General features: G+C 39.9%; 1 protein-coding gene across 3 annotated transcripts in view; it reads left to right on the forward strand.

The window, feature by feature from the left end:
* The first annotated feature begins 12,360 nt into the window (after positions 1 to 12,360).
* LOC146753128 (receptor-type tyrosine-protein phosphatase T-like) overlaps positions 12,361 to 16,279 on the forward strand; it is a 232,338-nt gene continuing 228,419 nt past the window's right edge. For all 3 annotated transcript variants that reach the window (XM_085530950.1, XM_085530951.1, XM_085530949.1), the window contains exon 1: positions 12,361 to 12,436. The gene's annotated coding sequence lies outside the window, so the exon portion shown is untranslated. The remainder of the gene's footprint in view (positions 12,437 to 16,279) is intronic.

Consider the following 16,279-nt stretch of genomic DNA (forward strand, 5'->3'; position numbering starts at 1 on the left):
TATAGAAAGGTGGCTTACTGTTAATAAGCTTCTCTGTTAATCTCAAGCGTGTCCCCTTACTGTGTAAAAGCTCCTTGCAAACATAGACTCCGAATCTCATCTTGGCTGTGCTTCTTCGTTTCTGTTTGTGCCATGCATTGCAGTAACGTATCATTTTCTGAATCCTGCCAGGAAGAATGTCTGCTATTCTTCATAGTCTTCTTTATAAGATGGCTTCTGTAGTGTTAGTCCTTGCCTGCTCTGGGAAACAAATACTTTGTTGACAGTGTTTTTCACTGATACATCTTGCTGTACTATTTTTGAAAGCTGGTCTCGTCTTTGCACTTGGGCAATTCTCCCTTTAGAAAATGTGACAATGAAACCCATGTGGCACCTTTTGTTTTCGCCATAGCTGCTGATGAGTCATTGGTAGGAGACGCTCTCAATGAATTTTAAGTTTGCGCAGCACCAAATGAAAGTACTTATTTGGACACTTCCAGTCGATGTTGTGCTCAAGCACAATAGCAGCAATTAACTTGAATGTGATTATTGTGAGGTCTGGTTTTGATCCCACCAAAGATGTCCTCAAACACATCCTGCACTGTGAGCTACCAGATCTGAGGGTGGGAGGGCAAAGCACAAGGATGTGTATTTTGGCCACTTCTGAAAACAGAAGCATCTGGATGTAGATTCTGTCTAAAGGTCTCACCCTGCAAAAATGTCAGCCATCATAGTACCAGATTAGATCTTCACTTAGCTCCAGTATGTTTATCAAACTGCAAGGTTTTGCTTCCCCCATTCCCCTGCTTCTGCAGTCTAAAGCTGCTGAGGAGTTTCATAAGAATATGTAGCTGTAGTTCCTGTAAATGGGTGAGAAAAATGAACTGCCAACAGTCGTATACTTTATCAATTAGCAGACTGGAGCTGGAAAAAAGAATTATGCCCACCTGTCCTCAACAGTTTCCTGTTTACTGGATTTATTGAGCCCATTCATCTTGACTGAAACATACATCTGGATATGCAGGACTGCTGCTTAATATGTGTGAAGCGGGGGATTTAAAAATCAATCATATTGAGGAGCAACTATTTTCAGTCCTTCACTCTTTCACATTTCTGCCTTTTCATTGTGTTCTCCAAGCTGTGAAAGCTTTTAATTTCAGTGTGTTTGACTGACACCCCAGAGGATGTGACTCATGAGTTAAGGGATGGACAGGAAGTGTTCAGTGGTTTCTCAGTAGGGATACATCTGTCCTGAGGCAATTCTCCTTTTTAAGTGGCAGGGGGCTTTAGTGGGAAGAAAGGAGGTTTTGACTAGGAATTATAAAGGGTATCTAGTAGAGGCTTCTAAGAAAAATGCTCACATAAATTCTTTTAATTCTGTGCTAATAGGGACTTGTCAGTGAGCATCCAAAGGTAAAGTTTGGCCAAGTTTGATCAGCACAGAGAGCAGAAAAGGATGTGGCAGCCCAGAGTGCCTTCTTTCCCCAAGTTTCTCTGGTTGGAAGAGCCACTTCTCTGGTCTTGACAAGAGGTCTAGAAAGAAAAAGACAGATTCTGCCTACACTAGAAATAAAGCTATGCAATATGCCTACGTTCTGACACAGAGCTCCATGGGCAGTTTTCTGTGGGCAATTTCTTATTCTTTCCTTGCTTCCTTATGCTGTTCTCTTTGTCATGGTGTCAAGATGTCCTGTGGATTTTATGACTTGAATTAGCTCATGCTAAGTAATTTACCTGAATGTTAACTATATAATAACACAAGGGGGGGTTCAGGTTGGATATCAGGAAAAGGCTTCAGCCATGGGGAGGCTGGGCACTGGAACAGGCTCCCCAGGTCAGTGGTCATGGCTCCAGACTGCCAGAGTCTTAAAAAGGTCTATTGGTCAGTTTAATCCTACAGCCTAAGCTGACTAGAACAAGATATGTTGCAACTATAATGAGTCTATTTATTTCAGTGTATTCTTATTTATTTATCTTTCTGTTCCATGGGTTCAAACTCAGCTATAGCCCTAATCTATTTTATATATGGTTTTCCCTGGCTTCAAAGTTTTGGTTCAGACCCCTAGGAAAGTGCAGAGAGTTTCTCCAGACAGAAATCCGTTCAGCTTTCTGATGTGTCATGGAAAGACTTTTTTTGGGTGCTCATATGTGGAGCCAGTGAAGCGTTTTGAAGAGTCCCTCACCTGCAGACCACTCTTCTGACTGCTTTGTGAGGGAGACGCTGGGTAAGGGATCTGTGAAAAGTAAAGCAGCTTGAAGCTTTTCTTGTGATCTTGCCAAGCGGGATAAATGGCTTCCCCATTTAAACAGGTCAGCCTCTAGGAGGTTTCTTTTCCAATTGGCTGCTGTGTTAGGGCACTCTGGGAAGACATTCTGTGATGTCTCAGAAAAGTTCAGAAAATGCATATAATGTTTCTCAGTCTTAAATTCTTTCATTACCATTGAAGGAACTTCTGGGATTTTGCTTTTTTATTAAAGAAGACTACGGGTGTGTAGGAATCAAACTTCATAAGCTTATGAACTTGAAGCAAATGAACGCATTTCCTCCAGTTTCCTATGGCTCTAATCTCAATAGGCTTTGATAATATAAGAACAGGGAAAGGACAGCTTGTGGTGATGGACAGTTTAATCTCACCTGCCTGCTGTGAAATACACTGGTCGATCTAGAGAACTGCAAAGTATAAATTGCCTTTTTAATACTGATAAACAATAAAGGGGTAAACAAAAACTTAAGGAAATATTACATCCTAATTGTACTTATCTGCTGGGATCAACAAATCTGGTTCATCCCACAGCTTCTGCTGTTTATTGAGTCTCTCAGCCCCACAGTAATTATTTCCTTAGCCCTTAGTTTGTTTGTGCTGTAACAATGGCTTGAGGATGAGAAATTCTGTCCATGTTTATTATGCAACCAAAGCAGCTGACCAGCTAAGTATCTGTCTGATTTTTTTTTATCAAGGAGTTTGTAAGCAAACTTATAATCTAAATGATGCCCTGATGTAATGTAAAGAAAGGGAGGTGATGGATAATCCTCTACCCCTCTCCATCCCATTCCTTACAAGTCAATAAGCTGCATTCCGTGCTACTTCAGGCTGTTTGCATGGAAAAGAGGTAAAGAGGGAATAGACTGAAATTATGTAACTTGTTTAATCGTAGAATTATAGGGCTGGCAGCAATGCTTCAAGTCTCCCTCACACCCAGCCTTTACTTGTGCCCTCAGAAGAAGCAGGATCCTTTCAGAAACTCCGAGCTGAGTCTCGCCTCTCTATCACAAGGCAGAGATGGATCTTACCAGATTTTCAGGCTGATCTGATGAAAGAGAGATGGAAAAATGCTACATCCTGTCAGTTTACAATCAGGCAGCCTCCAGGTGCCACAGCTTGGGAGTACAAACACCATGAAGAGCATCTGTTTGAGAAGATCTAACACAGGGAAAGAGAATGAAATTGAGACTGGGCAGAATATCAGAGCAATGTTTCACAGCAGTGAGGACTACTGAGTATGACTGGGAAAACAGCAGAAATGATCTTAAGAGTGGGGTGATAACTATGAACCAACCCATGCACACTGCCCTGTAAAGGAGGAGGAGCTTGTTATCTGCCTGGTGGGGAAACTGTACATCAATTGGTTGTTTGCAGTCTAATGAAGGATCCAAGTGTGCTGCCCAAAGGTGGACATTTTCACTGATTTATGCCAGAGGAAGACTCCTGGTAGCACTTCAGCTCAGTCTGATTTCAGTGTGTTGCACTCATGTCTTATTCTAGTGAATTAGGCCAGAGTGGAGTCCTTTGTTAACATAGGGTGGTCAATTGTATTTTGCCTGTAAAGCTTTATTTTTTATGCCTTTTTCTCCTTTTGCTTCAGGATCCCAAGTCCCGAAGCATTTAGAAGAGCAGGCTCAGTTACAAGCACTGTAAGGGCGGTGGAGATGTGTGGCTGCTTACAACTGTCATGGACAGATGTCATGGGAGCTCAGCATTTTGAACAAGAGACAGGCAGAGCTGTGCTGTCATGTCTAAGGAATATGATCCCCGTAAGAGGAATGATATCTGCTATCCTGTAGGGCATCATGTTGATGGGTGATGTTAGCCTCTGAACTGCTTTTCATGACACTTGAGTGGGTCACTGGTAGCTCCCCAAAGAATTAACTGCTGTGGTGAGGTGGGAAAAGATGTCTGACCTTGGATAGCTGGCCTTTGTGCCTCAAGCACAGCAGCTGGCGCCCTCCCTCTGCAATTGTTTTGTGGGAGTCTGGGAGGGCAGGCAGGCAGGCATGGAGACATCCCTTTCACAGAGCAGAAAGGGGCTTGTCTGGCTGTGCTTGTATGCTTGAAACGTGGAATGAACTTAAATATCCCCTTTAACTTTCTTAGAAGAAATCCCATTTGCATGTTACACCATTATTAGCAGAGACAATGGGACAAACACTGGTATCCTGTTAATTATGGGCATGCTAATGATATATACTTCTGCAGTCAAATAGCTCTGTAATTCTATTTCCTGTCTTAATTTTGTGCTTTGCTGTTTGAAATGTTAATGAAGCCAGAATTCTCAAAGGTCATCCTCTGAATATATCGGCTTTTTTATTTTTTATTTTTTTATTTTTAATTTTGTTTCAGAACAATTTAAATGAGGTTTTGTTCTTAATGTTGCTAACAATGTTAACTTTTCTGTTTAATTAATGAAGGTGTAGGAATATGCCTTGGCCCTGGTCAGCGAGCTAAATGAGAACAGCTCTGTGTTCTTCTCTAAACCATTCCCTGCCATTTTCTGCCCTGATATGTGTCCTGTTGCCTTGTTTCCCCCAGCAGCCCCTGCCTCTTTCTCTTCAAAGATGACATGGAAGAATAGTTAAAGGAAAAAAGAAAAAGAAAAAGAAAAAACAAGAACAAAAAAAAAAACCAACAGAAAAGTGCAAATTTAGCAGAACTGAGCATTGCATTTTCCACGAGGCCATTTATCATCCTCAGAAAGTTTAGGTTCTTCACAAATAATAAAGCAAAGAACTGGTAATTGCAGTTTTCGGCTAATTGGCAGAACTGTGTCATGCAAAAAGGAGAATTTCTACACTGCCTTTGCTGACGATACTTGAAGGTTGTTTTAAACTTTCTACTAAATTAAGTGATCGTCCCTTGTCCGGGTTCAATGTTAATCCAACAGGTGGGGTTTTCATTTGTTTTTAATACTCTTAGATGACGGGGAAGTGGCAAGTGTAAGAGGTTGTTTCCACCAACTCGATTTGTGTGATAAAGCTCTCCAGGTCTGTTGTATGCACCTTCATATTGTAAGCTAGGTTCTGCTTTCTTTTTCACTGGAAAGCAAATGGAAGCTCTGGGTTATTTGGTGCTTTTGTACATGACCATACAGCTTTTTGGTGCCTTAAATACCTCTCATGCAGCCAAAGCTTCTCAGTGGTTAGAAAATGCAGGAGCCGTTTGTCTGGCTTTTTTCAGTCTGAACTGCTGACAGTTTCCAGCTTTAGGAAGCTCTCACCTGGCTCCCAGTGTTTAAGTCTCTGATACAGTGGGGCTGAAAAGGAACTGGCCAGGGGGAGGATATGCAGGTATTTGTTTCTAATGAATTAATCGAAACTGGATCAGAAGGGAGTGGTGGAATTTTTAGCTAGCTAATCTATCAGCTGTACTTGCATGTACCTACAAATCTGTGCATGAGAGGCAAGCCAAGAGCTTCTGCAGTAAACTTGCTATTTTTCACATATTTAGATAGCGTGATCATCCTGCATGTGGAGGGCAAATGTGTGAGTGGAATTTTACCTGCTTCTAATATAATCAACAGAGAGTTTGCTTACTTCTCTCATACACCGTGAAGGTGACTTTGGTCTACCTCTTACATTTCTCACTTTACAACTGAGATTGTCAGTGTCTTTTAGCTTCACTGCCTAGGGCTGGATAGTTCCTCAAATATTATTTTACAGCAAGTGTTTCCACCTACAGCGCTGAATTTGCATGTTAGAGCACTTCAAGAGCAGCTTCCCAGCCTACAGACCCTGCTGTTCAGGTAGATAGAGGACAGTTAATCAAGTGTCTGAATGGAGTTCAGCAAGCTTTGCACAGGTATTCCTGGTGTGTCTCAGTGTCAAAATGGGGCAGTATTTACCCTGTGGTGAACAACCCTGGATGCAGATATAACAGCTGCTTGGGGAGGAGTCTGTGGCATTTGTAGCTCAAGAACACCCACTAGCTTAAAACCAGGGTTGTGGCCACATAAACTTCTAATCTAACACAACTGGAGAGACTATAAGCCTCTTAAACCAGCTTTTCCTGGTTTGTGGACATCACTTGTCCATCAGCCATGGTAGTAGAACTGCCCCAAAACTGGGGAGGAGAACCATGCTACTGGTTAATGTCTCCTGCAACACTGCTGTTCTGGGGGGTGAGGCAGTTCGATTATCTGAATGCTTACTACACTGATATTGCCAACTTTTCTTTTTTTCCTCCACTATTATAGATCTAATCATAAAGTCCAGCTTGTACCCAAAGCACTAGCACATCCATCAAGACGCATTATGTTCTCTAGGGCTTTTTATTTTTATTTATTTTTTTAAAATAAAGACTGTATATTTGGCATTATATAAGAAATCAGTTTTGAGAGAAGATTGATGTTTTCAGCAGATTTTGGTATTTTATATTTACAAAGCCCAGAGAAGTGCAGAGGGAGAAAAATATGACTAACTTTTCTTGAGTACTCCAAATAGTTAAATTGAAGTGAAGCTCTTTGTTGTTCCCCAGCAAAACAAAAACAAAAGTCTCTTTTGTTTTGTGTGGTAATTATGGATTTTCATGAGCACTCCCTGGTAATCAGGTTTAATGACACCAAACCCAAATCACATTATAGTCATTTTCCAAGGCTGTGTTGGAGACATGCCACATTAACCCAAAAGAACAAAGCTTTCGACGACAAGAAGAGTAAAAAGACAAAGGGAAGCAGCAAAGAAGTAAGATTTTTCTTACCTGTGACTGTACCCTTTGCACAATGTGATGCTGCACTAGAGGAATAAGCACTGATAAAAATATTGGAGAAATAATGTTGTCCTTGGATATTTTGGGAATCTAAGGGATAAACTTGTGTAAGGATTTACTCTTAATTTTATCTTCTTTACTATCATGTCTATTTGATTAAGCTAATAAAAAAACCGTGCTGCAGGTTGCATTATGTTATTTTAATATGCTCTTTTTCTTCTTGCTTGCTAAGCCTGACTTAGCTCAGTTGTCGAGTGCCAAGGGTTATGGGTTAGACTGTTCTGTGAGCTCATGAGCTGCAGAAAAAGGTTGGGGCTTGGTGGGTTGGAGGAACTTTCTATAGGAAACTAATGGGGGAATCTCATGTCTGCTGTGATGAGTAATGCTTTAGCAGATGCGCATGAAATGATGGAAATAGATCAACTGTACCACCACATTGAGCACTGAAAATAATTTTGGAAAGCCTGTCTATCCAGGCTATCCAAATAAAAACTTGATAGGAATTTCATTGCTGAGCTGAGGAGGGGATGTGGTCAAGAAGTAGGTAACTTAAAATTCATACAGGGAGCATGCTTTAACATAAATGCATGTTTTGAGTTCTGGTAAGATATGAAGTGTGCACACTGGCACACTTGTATCCATTTTTCTATTATGTCATATGCACTTATTAGTGAAAACCTCCATGTAATTTTTAATATGTGCTGAGTGAGTAAGATAACTCTCAGTGTGAATTTTCCTGCACTATAACTTTTGCTTTCTGGCTTCCACAAAGCACCGTAAGGACTTCATCTGTAATTAGTGAGTTGTTCGCATTGCTGTAAAGTGGTAACCTGCTGTAGCTATTGTCTTCTTGGCTGTACACAACTTTCAAAAATATGGTCTAGGATGTCATTATTCTTTTCTTTGTGGTTCAGAAAAGGAATCCATTTTCTTTGATAAAAGACCCATTGATCTTTGTGATCTATAAATCATTCTTTCAAAAGAAGCCCTTTGAAATATCAATTCAAGGTATTCTCACAGAATATAACTTTATAGCTTTTTCTAGTGATGGAAGATAATCCTTGCGCCTATCAAAAAGGAAAATCCATACTATTTTTCATTGAATTTTGTGACATTAGTTGAAGCTTTCTGAAGGCCCAACATTACCATCTCTAGCCTTGTATACCATATGAAGTCAAAGCCTTTGTGTCAAAACAGCATTTCCTTACCTCCAGCAGAGCTTGAGATAATTGAATTAAAAACAGGACTGTACAAAACAGCACTCCTTGCAGCACTGCAAAGGCTTAGCACCTTTCATGAGGAACACTTGTGCTGTGTGTGATTTCTTCCTATTTCTATTTTTATTTTATTTTATTTTATTTTATTTTATTTTATTTTATTTTATTTTATTTTATTTTATTTTATTGTCTTTTAAGGAACTGGTTTTCCATTACTGTAAACTGCTTTAGGAGCCCTGATAAACTCTCTCCATAGGATGCGTTTCTTAGATGCCAGCTTGAAAGTGTCTTACATGCAGTGGAAATACCTGATCTTGCATAAACCTGTCCTGGACAAATCTGCCTCTACCAAGGCTACAGGCCAGGGTCTGCTAAGACTGTCGTATTTGGTGAAACAACTGGAGGGGAGGTGGTGAGTGAGTGGTGTCATCATGCTCTCACACCAGCTGTCAGTCCTGTAGCTATCAAGTTTTTTGGCATAAGGGTGCATTCATGTTTCTCCTTATGCAATAAAGGACTGAGACTTTTCTTTGTATAATCTGAAAACCATGGCCACATCTTCAAGGAAAGAACAATGTACGATAACAATGCTGGCTCTATTGCTAGTGGAGGCTAGAGAGCGGGCCTGGGGTGGCTGCCTTTCAGTGCTATAAGTAATGAGCAGTCCTTAAGTGAACAGTTTAGAATTCCTCAGAGACGTTCAGAAACCTGCTGCACAAACCAAGGAATAAACGCAATGCAGCTCTTTTACATAAATAATCCTTTCTGCTTCTAATCTTCTGATTTATTCCCGTGGTGGCATATTGTTTGCGGTGTTTATCTCAAGGGATTGCTATTGATCTCTATTGAAGTGCTGAGGAAATGCATTTATCTGCATGAACCTGTGTCACTGTAGAGGCGCTCTGTGTCTGAGTGTACAGTTCTCCTCTTCGTGGTGATCACGCCTTATCTTTATTTCTCTTTTCCCTCCTCAGTTTATCTTTTGGGTGGCTGGCGCAGAGCAGTGGAATGCTTGGTGTGGTTTGTGAAACTGATTTAGGAAGTCAGCAGTGCTTCTAGTCCAGATCTTACCTCTTCAGTCTGTGACCTGACTGTGGATATAATGTGATTTGGTTTGGTTTTTTTTTAATAACTTTCTCACAGAGACATCTATACTTCAAGCATGTTCAGTGAAATTGGGGCACTCAGTAGAGGAGGGGAGAAGATGGTAGTGAGGAAATACTACCCAAACTGCATCCTTATTGAAGCTAAATAGGGTATTCCCAAAGGTTGAGAAAAGGACCAAGATCTGAAAGTAGCTGGAGTGCCATGCAGAAGGGGGAGGATTTTGTAGCAAATGTGTCCCTCTGTCTGTATTCTCCTCTGAGAATGTGAGGTCTGAAGGATTCTTCAAAGAGCAGAGCCTTCATCACAGGGTTGTCTCGTCTAAAACTGCAGAATAGAGTGAGAAACCTCTTAGGTCTGGTCCTCAAATGAGAAGATTAAAGAGAAAACCACACTTCTATTTTTGTTCATTTGTCCTTCAACATTAGAAACAAGGCAAATGTTAGATTTCTGTTAATTTTTTTTTTTTCCTGTTATTTTTTTTTTTAACCTGGCTTGTATTATAGGAAATGTCAAGGTAACTGACCAAAGCTTTGGTATCATTCCTATGGGTTTTCCTGCCCCTTGAAAAAGGCAACTGAGCAGTTTTTGTGAGACCTAACATCCTGAAGATCCAGATCCAGAGCAATCAGATATGTCTTTGCCCCATTGCACAGGCTGTCACAGCAGCTGGCTTCAGGGCCTTAGGCAAAAAAATCTCCTTGGTCTTTAGCAGGATGCTGTGGAAGGAGTCTGAACTCAGATGAGTTCCTTAAAATCACCCGTAGAGTTCTCCTTCACATTTCTGTAAGGAGTTCAGATGCCATTTCACTGTCTTCCTTGGGATAAGTCAGCTTTGCTGTGGAAATCAGTGAGGCAGGCCATATCCTTGCTAGTTGTTCTGCAGAACCAACCTGCTTGTTCCTGTTGGCTGGGTGAATGGGATTTTGGAAAGATGCTTTATGTCTTTGAAGTATTTTTCTGGTTAAATATTGTTAATCGTCAGAACTATTCAGTTCTTAAGGTAATTTGTGGGTTTCTTTTTTTCTTTCTTTTTTATTTTTTATTTTCTTTAAATCCATTAAAGGCATGAAGTGGAAAAAATTCTTTGGTTCAAGATTATTCAATGTAATTAGAACAGTGTCACTCATCTTAGTAAAATCCTCTATAAAAGTGTTTTGTTTTTTTTCCCACTCTCGTTAAAACTTAAATCCATGATACATAGGAAAAGATACAAGTTATTGTTCATTTACTCTGTACCTCGCCATATAATATATTCCTAGAAATAGGAGGCTCTTGGTTTTAGTTTTATAAGTTGAATGCAGCTACTGCTACTATAGGTTGCTGCATGTATGGGAGGCCTGGAAGTGCTTTCTGCTGGTATCGGATTAACTACCTCTGTAATGTATGAAATCCTCATGTAAAGGATGGCTGTGCAAGAAGTGTGGCTGGGATGTGAAATATGGATTCACTGGACACCATTAGGCAAGGCAAGCTGCAACGCTATTATCTGCTTGTAGATTGTCTTTAATACCGGAATACATGTTGAGCATCCTTCTGGCCATCAAACAGATGCTGATTGTGACTTGTTGATTTCTCGATTCCAGCTTCAGCCATGACATTCCAGGCTATGAGGAATAAGTTACTCTTACTACCAGTGCTCGGGATGATAAAGAAACTGTTATTGTTTTTCTTCTTCTCTGCTTTTGTCTTTAATTTGATTGCATAAAACCTTATTTTTCATTTTCTATTTTGTTCCTGTAGATCTCATGGTTCAGTGGAAAAGAAATCATGGGATGCTGCTTCCTTCTGCAAGCTCATCACTTTAAATTTTGATCATTCGAGTTAGTATTATTTCAAGGACTGTTCATTAATTAGGATTTGGATTGCCAAATGTGACATTGTGCCTTGTGTAATCATGTATCAACATATCAATGACTGTGCTGTTCAGCAAACTCTAATAGCCATTTTGGGCAGATAAAAATTACAATAGAAATTAAAAGCAGATTTAAGTAGTTTTATGCTTATGCTTTATGCTTATGGCTGCATATATCTAAATTTTCCAAGTGTTTCATTTGATTATTCTGGACTCATCTATTATTATTGAAAGATTTTTTCCCCCCTTTTCTATGCTTCTCATGACTTTTTTTTTTTTTTTTTTAAGTATCACAATTTGTTCCTCTCTCTGTGTGATGAAGAGACCTCCTCCTAGTTTTCTTCACAAAAGTTTGGCTTGCTCTCCACTTGAATCCTAGGAATGAATTTCATTTGTAGCCTGAAGATCCATAATCATTCTTTGTCTACATAGCTCACACCCTGTCAGAGGCTGCTGTTTCTTACAAATTGCTGAATACCTGCAGTGTTTTGCCTTCTTTCTGTTTGTAATGATTGTGTAACAGCTTCCACCATTCCCTAAGTGCTATTACTGTAGTCTGTTCTCAGTTTGCTGTGCTCAGTCTTGCACTTCAGCAAGCCTTTGATATTTCCAGTTGTCCCATGTGAAGTCTCCAACAGGCCTGATTTTACCTACCAAATACCCATTTTCCTTGGCTTTGTGAGTTACCACTCATCTGACAGTCTCTTAGATGGAACTCTATCCCTGTTCCTTAGTGAGGTTGGTGCACCTGGCTGGATTGCCAAAGAAGTTTAAAATGAAACTATTATTTGGAGACATTTCTCCCACTGTGCCATAAACTGAGGTTTCCCGTGAGCCCATGAGAGGTTATTAACAACAGGCAGTCATGGAAAAGTCTGTTTCGCAGGACACAAATAAGTTCTATGAAATATAGTCCAGTACATTATTATTACTGTGGAGCAAAGGAATCAGGTTTTATTTGTATGATCTGAAAGCTTTGGTTTTTGGCTGGATAGAATGACTGGAAGATACTGGGAGAAGCTAAATACCAGTAATAAACACTCTTCTTTAGTGCTTTGAGCTTGTATTATATTTTTCTGTATGTTTGTCTGTTTGATATGATTGTCATAACTCAAATCCATTTGTTCTTAGGTGTTTAGGAACTGCTGTGAGCAGCTACAAGTATCATCCATTTATTTGCTCTCCTACAGGAAGATGTGTAAGAATACGAAGTTGCCTGAAAGAGACCTTTCCTGAAGTACTGGTTTTGGTTCTCACTCTACAATGTGACAAAGCCACCTTCCTAAGACCTTCATCTACAGGTAATATAACATCAGCTGAGTCCATGGTGCTGCTGTTAGATGCAGCCAAATTGAAAATGTATCATAACTAACAATGCACATTGTACATCAGCATACTGAATACATGCATATGACACAGTCTGTAGCTTGGGATCTCTGGATTCCACAGGCTGGAGTATTGGGCACCATCACAGGTTGTTTACTCACCTGTATGTAATGTATGCTCACTATTTAGCAAATATGATAAATCTGGTATCAAGTTCAATGATATGGTTGGTTGAGAGAATCAGGCTCAAAGAAGAAGAAATGGTATCAAAACCAGCTGTATTCTGAAGTGCTTTTGGGGTCCTACAGTTGATAGTTTCTGAAGTGCCCAAGCAGCAGGTTGTTTTTGTTTACTTTAAAGCTTGTTGCCTTCTGATTATTTTCTTTCTCTGGTCACTTTTTCTTAAAGGGAAATAATCTGAGTACCAGGTTTACCCACTGTATTTGTTTGTGCGTAGCTTCTTTGCCTTGTTCATGTTTTTGCTTGAGGGGAATGTTGTCTTTGGACTGACTAGGTACTTAGATATTTCTCCTATGTTAGACAAAATATTGTATCCTTTACAGGGTGGGGAGTGCTACCATTTAAGACGATGGAATCAGTCTGTTCCAAAACTGTTTTATATGCATTAGGATCAAGTTAAAGAAGTTTTTTTTTTCTGTTGCTATGACCAAACTGTTTCGGTAGCTTTGGACCATTTGCATCCTCATCTTTGTATATTGTCATTCTGAAGTCAGTGTTTCTACTGCAACACTGGAGCTTTTACAGATTTTGTATTGAGAAACTCTTCCTCAGTCTGGGAACGTATTTCTTGTACAGTCCAAATTATATTCACAAATAACTTGCCTTTGTGCGAGCCCCTACCACCTCCGTGCCTCAGCATGCACCGTACTTTTACAGGATGAATACATTAAAATGCTTAGGCATTCACGGCTGACATTTGTTCTGTTTAATTGAAATAATTTCATCACCTTCTAAACTAAGCTTTTATGACACATCAAAACTTTGGAACATTCTCTTTTCAATTATTTATAAGCCTTACAATATATTTCTAAATTTCTAGTTTAGTTGTCTCAAATCATGTTTTTATGTTTTCTCATAACAGCCTGTTCTTCATCTTAAGAATGCTGTCTAACCTCTAGCTTTCTAGAAAATGTGTCTCCTATGAGCTGTAGGATGAATACACAACACAATCCACTCCATTAAAATGCACACACCATAACAATGCTAAGCTTTTGATGCAGGAGTGCTTTCAAGAAACCCGTGTTTCTTTGTGCTATAACATGTCCATTGCTGAAAGTGGTCTAGTACCTAGAGCTGCCTAAATGAAGATTGTGTTGTAGCTCGACTATATTACAATGACAGTAAATGAAGGACATATCTTGTATTCACTTACCGTGTTTTTTTTTCCAATTTACTGAAATCATGGAAGTATTTATGGTTAGGTTACCTTAACTGAATGGTATATAAGCCCACTATATGGTGGTACATCTATTCTAAGAGTCTGTAATTGAATAAAGTAGGAAAACAGGGTAAGAGTTTATTGACAGAAGAGTGGTTCTGTGTTCACAGACTTCTGCACCATCTTGTCTTATTAACTGAAATGTTGTTTCCCTAGCATATAGCTGTTCTATGGTTGTCTTAATCATTTTGCTCTGTAGCCTCTAACAGCACCCTCAATGTGCTATTAGCAGCAGGGTCGTTCTGTAAATGAATAAGACAAAATATCTGTTTTTTTTCCTTTTTCCGGTGAAATTTCTCTGCCTACACAAGTTCTGTGTCCCTGGGAGCTGCAAGGAGTCAATCTTTGGTTCAGGTTGGGAGGAGTTTTATTTCTTTTTTTTTCTTCCTCCTTTTTAAATGTAGTTCAGCCAGCCACTTGGAAGGTGAAGATAAGATAGCACTGAGGTTGTCTGCAGACTCAAGTCACGAGGACTTGTAGGCTTCTCTCTCTGCTCACAATATAGTGTTGCAGCGGGCACTTCTTGGGATCCATGATGGTGTATATTTGATTCTAGTTTCAGTGCTTTTCTCTTGGTTTCTGAAGCTGTGTTCTTGCTAAGCAGGAAGGTGTTTTTGTAGTGTTAGAATTAGCAATCAGTGTTGGAACTAATACCTTTGCTGTGAGCTGGGCAAGAGCGCTTCAGAAATAGCGCGTGGTTGTCATTAAATGCAGTGAAATGTGGCAGTGTCTTCTAAAAAAATTAACTTCCAGGATTTCCTGTGGAGCTGACTATTTTCTTGATATTCATGTAAGTGCTCAGAATTAGTGCTCATAAAAAGATTTTAGTACTAATCCTCCTGTAGGTTCCTTTGAAATACAGTGTTAACATTTTTTTTTCTTTACTCCCGTAAAAGTTCTTAATGTGCCTCCTACGCTTCTTTCAGTGAACACACAGCCTCTGATTTATTAATGCACAACGTGTCCCAGAAATCAGTTTAACTGATTCCCATCCATCATTCAGTACCATTTCTTCTATTATGTTGCAGAGCGGGTGTCTTTGAAGCCCTATTTTGTATACACTGGGTGATAGTTCCGTCTAACTTTTCTGAAAAAGAGATAGAACTCACCAGTTTTATTATTTATGATTGAAGGGTGCATTAGTAAGAGCAGAGCCAGAAACCTACTTTCCATAAAAATGTTGAATACTGTTTTTCAGAAGCTGCCTTTCATTTACGCTTCTTAAGTTTTAGGAAATAAATTTAATGATCAAGAAAGGACTGACAGCACCAGTTCAAACAATGTTTAAGGCCAGGTCTGTGTACAAAAGCAAGGTCTGCAATCATACATTGTGCATTACGAATTAATCTAAACCGGCAATGTTATTTCTTGAAGGCCTGGAGCAAAGACAATATTTATTCCAGGTGAGTACCTTCTGTTCTGCCATGTTGTGTCTGTCCATTGCTCTTAGCTGCCTGTCATCTCTGCTGAATGCAAAATACATTGATTGTCACTTCTGCCCTCTGACATTATTGAAGCCTAAATAGAAGGATGTAGAGCTAGTATTTGTTATGCTACATCAGCCATAACATACTTCCTGTACCAAAACAGTCTCGTAGTCTCTGATGTTCAAAAGTAAGCAATGTCAGGGAAACAAAGACAAGCCCATCACTTGGGGACTTGTTTTATTAGCCTCCTCTAGCTAAATACTCCCTGACCTACATCTGGAGCTTGTCTGCAATTAGGAAATAACTATGTCTGCTGTGTTGAGCAAATCAGGAGAGAAGCTCTCAAAACAAGTGAGCAGTGGGTTATACCTAAGCTGGGGATATTTAAGGCAGAATCCTGAAGTTCACATTCAAGCACGGAAAGTGAGTGACGTGGTAACTTTCTGGTGCGCAATCCTACACCCTGGTCAGAAAGGTGACTGAAAGCAGCCCTCTGTGGGTTTGCTGATGGAAAAGCTGAGTTACCAGACTTTGATCCATAATCAGCACCATTATTCAATGAGACGGTTGGGATGGCCCATGTTAGAGTCAGGCAGTCTCTAATCTTTAAGTAGGAAGTTTGCAAAGCCTTGGATCAGTTACATTCTGAGTAGGAATAAGCTCTGTTTTTTTGTGGGGATTGAATATCAGTAAGACTCCAGCAGCAGGGCTCCCCTTTGCTCCCACAGTGAGGGGGTGTCCACAGCTCTGTACCTTTTCCCACATTTCATGGTGTCAGTGTGGAGTTTTTAACAATCAGCAGCACTTAAGTTAGCTAAGAGGCAGGCAGTGTGTTGGCACTGCCAAGAATGTCAGCAAGCAGTTTGTGGCCACCCCACATAATTGACACATCAGTGCGTTATTCAGAGTTTGCTCCGTACAAACTGTTAAAC

This window comes from Coturnix japonica, unplaced genomic scaffold (assembly GCF_054131305.1).
Source record: "Coturnix japonica strain WE unplaced genomic scaffold, WE-NBRP24 Scf039, whole genome shotgun sequence".
Taxonomy (NCBI): Eukaryota; Metazoa; Chordata; class Aves; order Galliformes; family Phasianidae; genus Coturnix; species Coturnix japonica.